Source organism: Myotis brandtii, unplaced genomic scaffold, assembly GCF_000412655.1.
Source record: "Myotis brandtii unplaced genomic scaffold, ASM41265v1 scaffold27, whole genome shotgun sequence".
Taxonomy (NCBI): domain Eukaryota; kingdom Metazoa; phylum Chordata; class Mammalia; order Chiroptera; family Vespertilionidae; genus Myotis; species Myotis brandtii.
In genome coordinates, this window is record NW_005360272.1 from 100,790 (window position 1) to 107,620 (window position 6,831).

Consider the following 6,831-nt stretch of genomic DNA (forward strand, 5'->3'; position numbering starts at 1 on the left):
GGGAAGGAGGGCAGAGGAAGGTGGGCTTGAACACTTCGCGGAGGTAGGAGCCTGGAGGCGGGAGTGCATGACCAGCGCTGCCTTGCAGAGCCCTCACTGGTGCTGTGTGGAGAATGGGTCCATAGGTAAGCCCAGAGGCAGGGGGACCAGGACCAGGTGGAGGGGAACCAGTTAACCAAGGGGGTGGGCAGGTGGGGTAGGGCAGGGGGAGACTAGGGAGCAGGTGGGCAACAAGGGGCACGTCCCTGCATCCCGGCCGGGCAGGGCTGAGCAAAGAGCTTGTTCACTCAGTCAGTGAACAGGTACGGGGCCTTCTACCTGCTGGCCATGTTCTAGAAGCTGGACACACAGCACTGGACAGACAGACTCTCCCTGCCCTCCCGAGGCTGGCAGCACAGTGGCAGAGAGGGTGCATGAGAGACCGAAAATAAACCAATGAATCAACTATAAGGTGATGGCCGGAGAGGGGCAGACAAGTACAGCAGGAGAGGGGGAGGAGGGCGACCGAGGATGCCATTTCAGATTGTCTCTCCGAAGAGGACACTTGGGAGCAGAGACCGGAAGGGACTGGGCAAGCGCTCAGATCTCCGGAGAGAGCACTCCAAGCAGAGGGACAGCAGTGCAAAGGCCCTGAGGTGAGAGTGGCTTGTCCTGGAGGGACCGAGGGCAGGGCGGTGTGCAGGGAGGAGGCGGGAGGGGCTGGAGGTGAGGGTCTTCTGTGGAGGTGAGGCTTTCTCTGTTCTCAGGTTCTCCCTCGGTACCCTGGAGGGAGACAGACCCTAGCGGGGACGGGGATGGGGGATGGAAGGAGACGAGGAAGCATGGCAAGCCCCCTGCCTGCCCCCTTTGGGGCTTGTTGATGGAAAAATGAGTAAAGCTTGAAAGTTTCTCCAACAAACTCCGCAGCAGAAAGGCCATGGGAGGGGCCAGAGTGAGGAGCTCTGACAGGCACACACAGACGCAGGCCTGACGCAGGAAGGAAGGAGAAGAAAGCTCGAGAAAGGCTCAGAGGGAGAGAGGGAGGGGGCAGGAGAGGGGGAGCAGCGCGGCGAGACCCCCACACTGCGGATGACGCACGCGGCCCACGCAGGGAGAGGGTCCCAGTCAGGGCGAGGTGTGACGCATGCTGCCTGGTCGCAGAGGACGCCAGGCAGATGGTGACGCTGACGTGAGCCCGACAAAGCCCCCAGGAAAGGGGATGCAGAGACGGAAGAGGAGGGGAGGGAGAGACGTGAGCTGGGTAGCAAGGGGGCAGGTGATCTGTGGCAAGACAGACAGAGCACTGGTGTCACCTCCAGAGCCCCAGAGAGAGGAGGACACTCGGACAAAATCACCCAGACAGATCCCTCCACGCAGGGAGACAGCCAGAGACAATGCGATCTTCACAACACATAGAGGCCCAGCCAGGACACCCCCAAAATGCACAGACATCGTGCCTACACTCACCACTGCACACAGACAGACACTCAGAGACATATAGACAGGTGGCTGCCACACAGCAAGACACATGGACAGAAACAGCCAGAAACCCAGGTAGGGGCATACAGACTGTCAGACACACACACACACACACACACACACACACACACACACGAAGACCAGGGATACACACACTGGTGCACAGGGACAGACAGGTGAACTGCAAACTGCCAGATAGAGACAGACACACAGACCCTCCCTCCGAGACAGGCAGAAACGCACTGACTGTGGAGGGACCAGCAGAGCAGGTGGACGGAGGGTGGAGGAGTAGGTGGAAGGGAGAACGGGAAAATGAGAAAGAGTCGTGAGGCTGTGCGCGCACACCCAGCCCGCCTGGCTCGGGGTCTCCCCTCCACGCCAGGTGCCAGGCCGCAGAACCGTTGGTGTCCTCAGGCTGCCCCACCGGGCTGCTTGGTCACTGTTCATTGACTGAATGCACAACCAAACTTGCCTGATGTAGGAGGGTCACTCTGGGGGGTCGAGTGCAGGCTGGAGCACGGCAACAGGTGACAAGGGCCAGGGAGGCCAGGGAGGGACTGGCGCAGGGCCCGGGGGTGGGGAGACAAGGCCCAAGCCAAGGCAAGGCGCTCGGATGCACAGGATGTGGGCAAGGAGCGGGGAGCGGCCGAGCCTGGGGTCTGTCCTGCTGCCAAGCAGGCAGGGGTGCGATGTCCAGGGGGTGGGTGAGCAGGGAGATCTGCAGAATGGGGATGTCCACACAGAGGGAGAGGTGAGGCCTCCAGGCTGGTGGGAAGGGAGACGAGGGAAAGACACCGTGAAGGGCCGTGGGGAGAGAAGGAGCGACTCGGGAGGTGGCATCAGGGAAGCTCAGGGAACAGACTTGTCTGCAGTCAGGCCCCAGGGTTTGCAGAAAGGTGGGAGAGGCCATGGCAGCGCTGGTTCAGCAGGACAGGAACAAATGCAGCGGGACAGGGCATGGGGAGGGGGGCAGGACGTTTGGAGGTGAAGGCAGCCCTGGGGCTGGCGTGGAGGTGGTTCTGCAGTAGGAGAGATGGGCCTTGGTGGGTGGGTGGGTCTGGGGCTCAGCTCCAAGGTCCCAGCTAGAGACCCCGATGGCAACTGGTTGTCTGTGGAACAAAGTGCGTTCAGTAAGAGGGCCAGGAGGTGCAAGGGCGAGGCCACAGCTGCAGCAGAAGTGGACAGGCCAGCACACCCTACACCGAGAGAGCCAGCTCTCACCACCTCTGAGACAGAGCAGAAAGGAAGCAGGGGAGGGAGAGGGAGGGAGGAGAGCCGGGCTCACCTGGAAAAATCTAGATGGAGCCCCCAGGAGTGGGGGAGAGAGGGAGGGAGGCAGAGGTGGGGGAAGCAGGGAGTGAGGGGGAGGTGGTGGGCGAGAGGGACACACACACACACACACACACACACACACACACACACTGCTCCGGTGACGCACAGAATCGAGACAGAATTCAATAATGACTTGGAGACAGAGCGGAGGAGCGGGAGAAAAGAGACGCACAGCCAGCCCATCTTAGGAGGTATTCAATAATTGTTGATTGAATGAGGGGACAAAGACAAGAAACTCCCAGAAGGGAAGTAACAACTGAGAAAGTTCCCAGACAGACAGACAGTCACACATACACACAGGAGGGGAAAAACCATGTCGAGTTTGGGATTTAAAACAATGAAAGGAAACAGTAATTGAGTCAGAACAGTGGTTCCCTTGGGGGGTGGGGAGCGGGGTGAGGGAGGAGGATGCTGGGGCTGCTCAGATGATCTGGTTCTTGCTTGGGGAGGTGGCTCCACAGGTGTAGAGTTGCACATTCTATGATAGGTAAGTTATACCACAATTTTTTAATTTTTTAAATATATTTTTATTATTGATTTCAGAGAGGGAGAGGGAGAGAGAGATAGAAACATCAATGATGAGAGAGAATCATTGATTGGCTGCCTTTTGCACATCCACACTGGGGATTGAGCCCCCAACCCGGGCATGTGCCCTGACCAGGAATTGAACTGTGCCATGCCGGGCATCCACTGAGCCACGCCGACCGGGCATCCCACAGTTTTGTTTTTTTAAAATGAGAGAAAGAGGATTAGAGAGGGAAGGAAAGATGTATGCGTCAGACAGGGAGAAAGGAAGACACACACACACACACACACACACACACACACACACACGATGCCCAGGTATGAACAAACCCTGACAAAATATGCCAAAAAAGGAAATAAAAAGGTAATTTGACCCAAGAGAGAAAGACTAATGCCTAGACCCTCACATGGGCAAAGAGAGAGACCCCGGGGGAGACCTGAATTGGGAGCGGGGGTGATCCACAGGGCAGGAAGGAAATTTCCAATGCTGGCCTCGATCTGGAGGTATGGGCTGCTGGGGGCTCCTGGGCACGTGTCCTGTTGGAGGTGGGTGAAGCAGGCACATGGGGGAGAAGGGGCAGAGAAAGGGCTGAGTCTGGGTTGGGCCTAGAGGGGTGCAGGGGTTGGGGGTTGGTGAGGGGCCCAGAAGCAGCTGCTTGCTCAAGTCTGGAGCGCACAACAGAGGGTGGGGCGAGGGAGGCCGGGGGAGAGAGGGAGGCCGGGAGAGAGGGAGGCCGGATGAGTGTGAGTGCTGAGATGGCCCAGCAGCACAGGGGAGGACAACAGTGGGCCCAGCAAGAGGGGTTAGGAAAGGGTCCAGAAATAACTCTCAGACAGACAGATGCATGGATGGATGGATGGATGCATGGATGGATGAATGGAAAGATCACATGTGCTCATCCCCAGAGTGAAAGCAGCACTGGACAGAGCCTCAGAGATGGGTGGGGAAGGAGAAAGGGAGATATTGGGGGGAGTGGGGAGCGAGACAGATAGATACCAGCACGTCTGGAAAAATCAAGATGGAGCTGTAGAGAGGAGGTGAGCAGAGAGCTCAAGGGTGAGAGGAGTTTTGTAACACACACACACACACACACACACACACACGGTGTTCAGTGTCTGCTGACCAAGAGGAAACTGCCCCGAGTGGGAGCAGCGGGTTAGCAAAGTGGCAGAGCCGACACGCTGACAGCTGGCCACACACTGGTTCACACCCGCCTCCCTACGAACGCCATGCAGAGCCAGGGCAGGTTTCAGAATTGCCTTAGAGACGGGCAGCAACAGGCAGGAAGGCGGCCGAGTCACACACACACTCACACCCAGCACACAGGAGAGGCCCAGGGGTGTTGATTGAATGGAGGGACAAATGCAAGTGACTCGGAATGAATACAAAAGCCTCAAACCCCACAGAGAAGGGGGCCGGGCAGGGGGCTACTCTGTCCCTGTCTGTCTCTCTGTCTCTCACACACACACACACACACACACACACACACACGCACGCACACACGCATGCCAAGACCAGCAGGAGCAGCTGCTTCTCGGATGACTGTTCCAGGAAAACCGGAGGGAGTGAAAGGAAACAAAACCCTCAGCCCATGGCAATGACCCCCGGCGGGGAGCAGGGGGGCAGCAGCTGCCTGCACTGGAGATCCAAAAAGCCAGTGGAGACAGGGAGGGCCGAGGCGCGGGGGACAGGTCAGGAGCCAGATGCTGGCTCAGCCGCACAGACACATGCACACGCCTGACAGGCCCTGTACAGTGTGGGGCAGATGGACACACATACACACAAGCACACATGTGACTGTGCGGTCACATATTGACAGAAAAAGATTAGTTAACACCAAGTAAATTAAGCTAAAACTGAGAGGCAGGGACAGCGAGAAACAAAAAAAGAACAAAACAAAAAGAGAAAGACAGAAACAGAGACAAAGAAAATCAGAACAGAGAGAGGGAAGGGGGGCAGTGTGGTAGAGAGGTGACAGATAGATGCAAATGCAAGAGGCACACAGAAGTCTAAACAAGAGTGACCCTGCCCCAGCAGGTCTGGCTCAGTGGAAAGAGCATCGGCCTGCGGACTGAAAGGTCCTGGGTTTGATTCCGGTCAAGGGCACATGCCTGGGTTGTGGGCTCGATCCCTGTGTGGGGCGTGCAGGAGGCAGCCGATCAATGATTTCCTCTCATCACTGATGTTTCTATCTCTCCTTCTCTCTCCCTTTCTCTCTGAAATCAATAAAAATTTTTTAAAAATTTTTAAAAATAAAAATAAATAAATAAGTAAATAAACAAGAGTGACCCTGAAAGAGGGGTTCAGAAAGAGAAATGGAGAGAGACCGAATGAAGCATGAAGAGAAGGCACAGGCACCCATCCCACCCTGGCCGCCTCCGAAGAACGGCCCCCTTGGGCTTTTGGACAGAACAAGCACCTGAAAGAAAGATGCCTGCATGGCGGGGAGGGACCGCAGCACAGTGAGGGAGTCAGCAAGGAACCACATGCCACACACACCACCACACACACAAAAATACTGCATGCACACCACACCACACAACACACAAAACACATACCAACACATGTCACACAGCACAGCACACATAAGCCACATGCAACACACATATGCCACGCAACACACATACTATACTACATACACACCACACACATGCCACACACCCACACATACATGTACCACACACACATACACACATGAACAAATGCAGCAAGTCCAGAGAAAGAGGAGATTTCGATCAGCCCCGAGAGAAGGGGACGGGGTGAGATGGGAGGTAAACAGGAGAAGCAGGCTTCCCTGTGCCTCTCCCGCCCTCTTCTGGTGTCTGTCTGTCTCCCTCTCTCTGGTCCTTCACACACACAATCACAAACCCCCAGGAAAGGGAAGAAGAAGGGGGCAGAGCAAGAGAGGATGGAGACTCAGTAGCAGTCCCGCCCTGGTTCTGCCCAGCTCCCACCTCCTGGCCTTGCACGGCTGTTCTGCTACCCGGGGCGCCCCCTCCTCCCCCTTGTTCTCCTGTTGCTCCTACTCACTCTCAGCTCTCCCTCAGCTCCTCATTAGGGGAGCCCTCCCTGACCCTCTGTTCAAGCTCTCTGCGCTCCTGGAACTGAGGGTCTTTCTGCACCTGTTCTGCTCGTCTGTCCTTCTAGACAGTGAGTGCGTGTCCAGGGCTGCTCCCAGCAACTTCCCTCACCCCTGAGCCCCCAACCAGGGTCAGGCAGACAGTGGGTGCTCCATGGAGACCCGTCAAAGGAAGAAATGGACCAGTGAGTGGATGCATGCTTACACACCGCGTGAGAGCAACCCGTCAAAGGAATGGGCCAGTGAGTGGATGCATGCTTACACACCGCGTGAGAGCATCAAGGATGAACGCAGACGAAAAAGCAGAGGGTAAAAGAGGGGGCAGAGGGAGGAAGGGAGAGGCCCAGAGGGGGATGGAAAGACGGGCAGGCACATCTGGAATAATCAAGATGGAGGCCTGGGAGTGGGGGGAACACACACACACACACACACACAC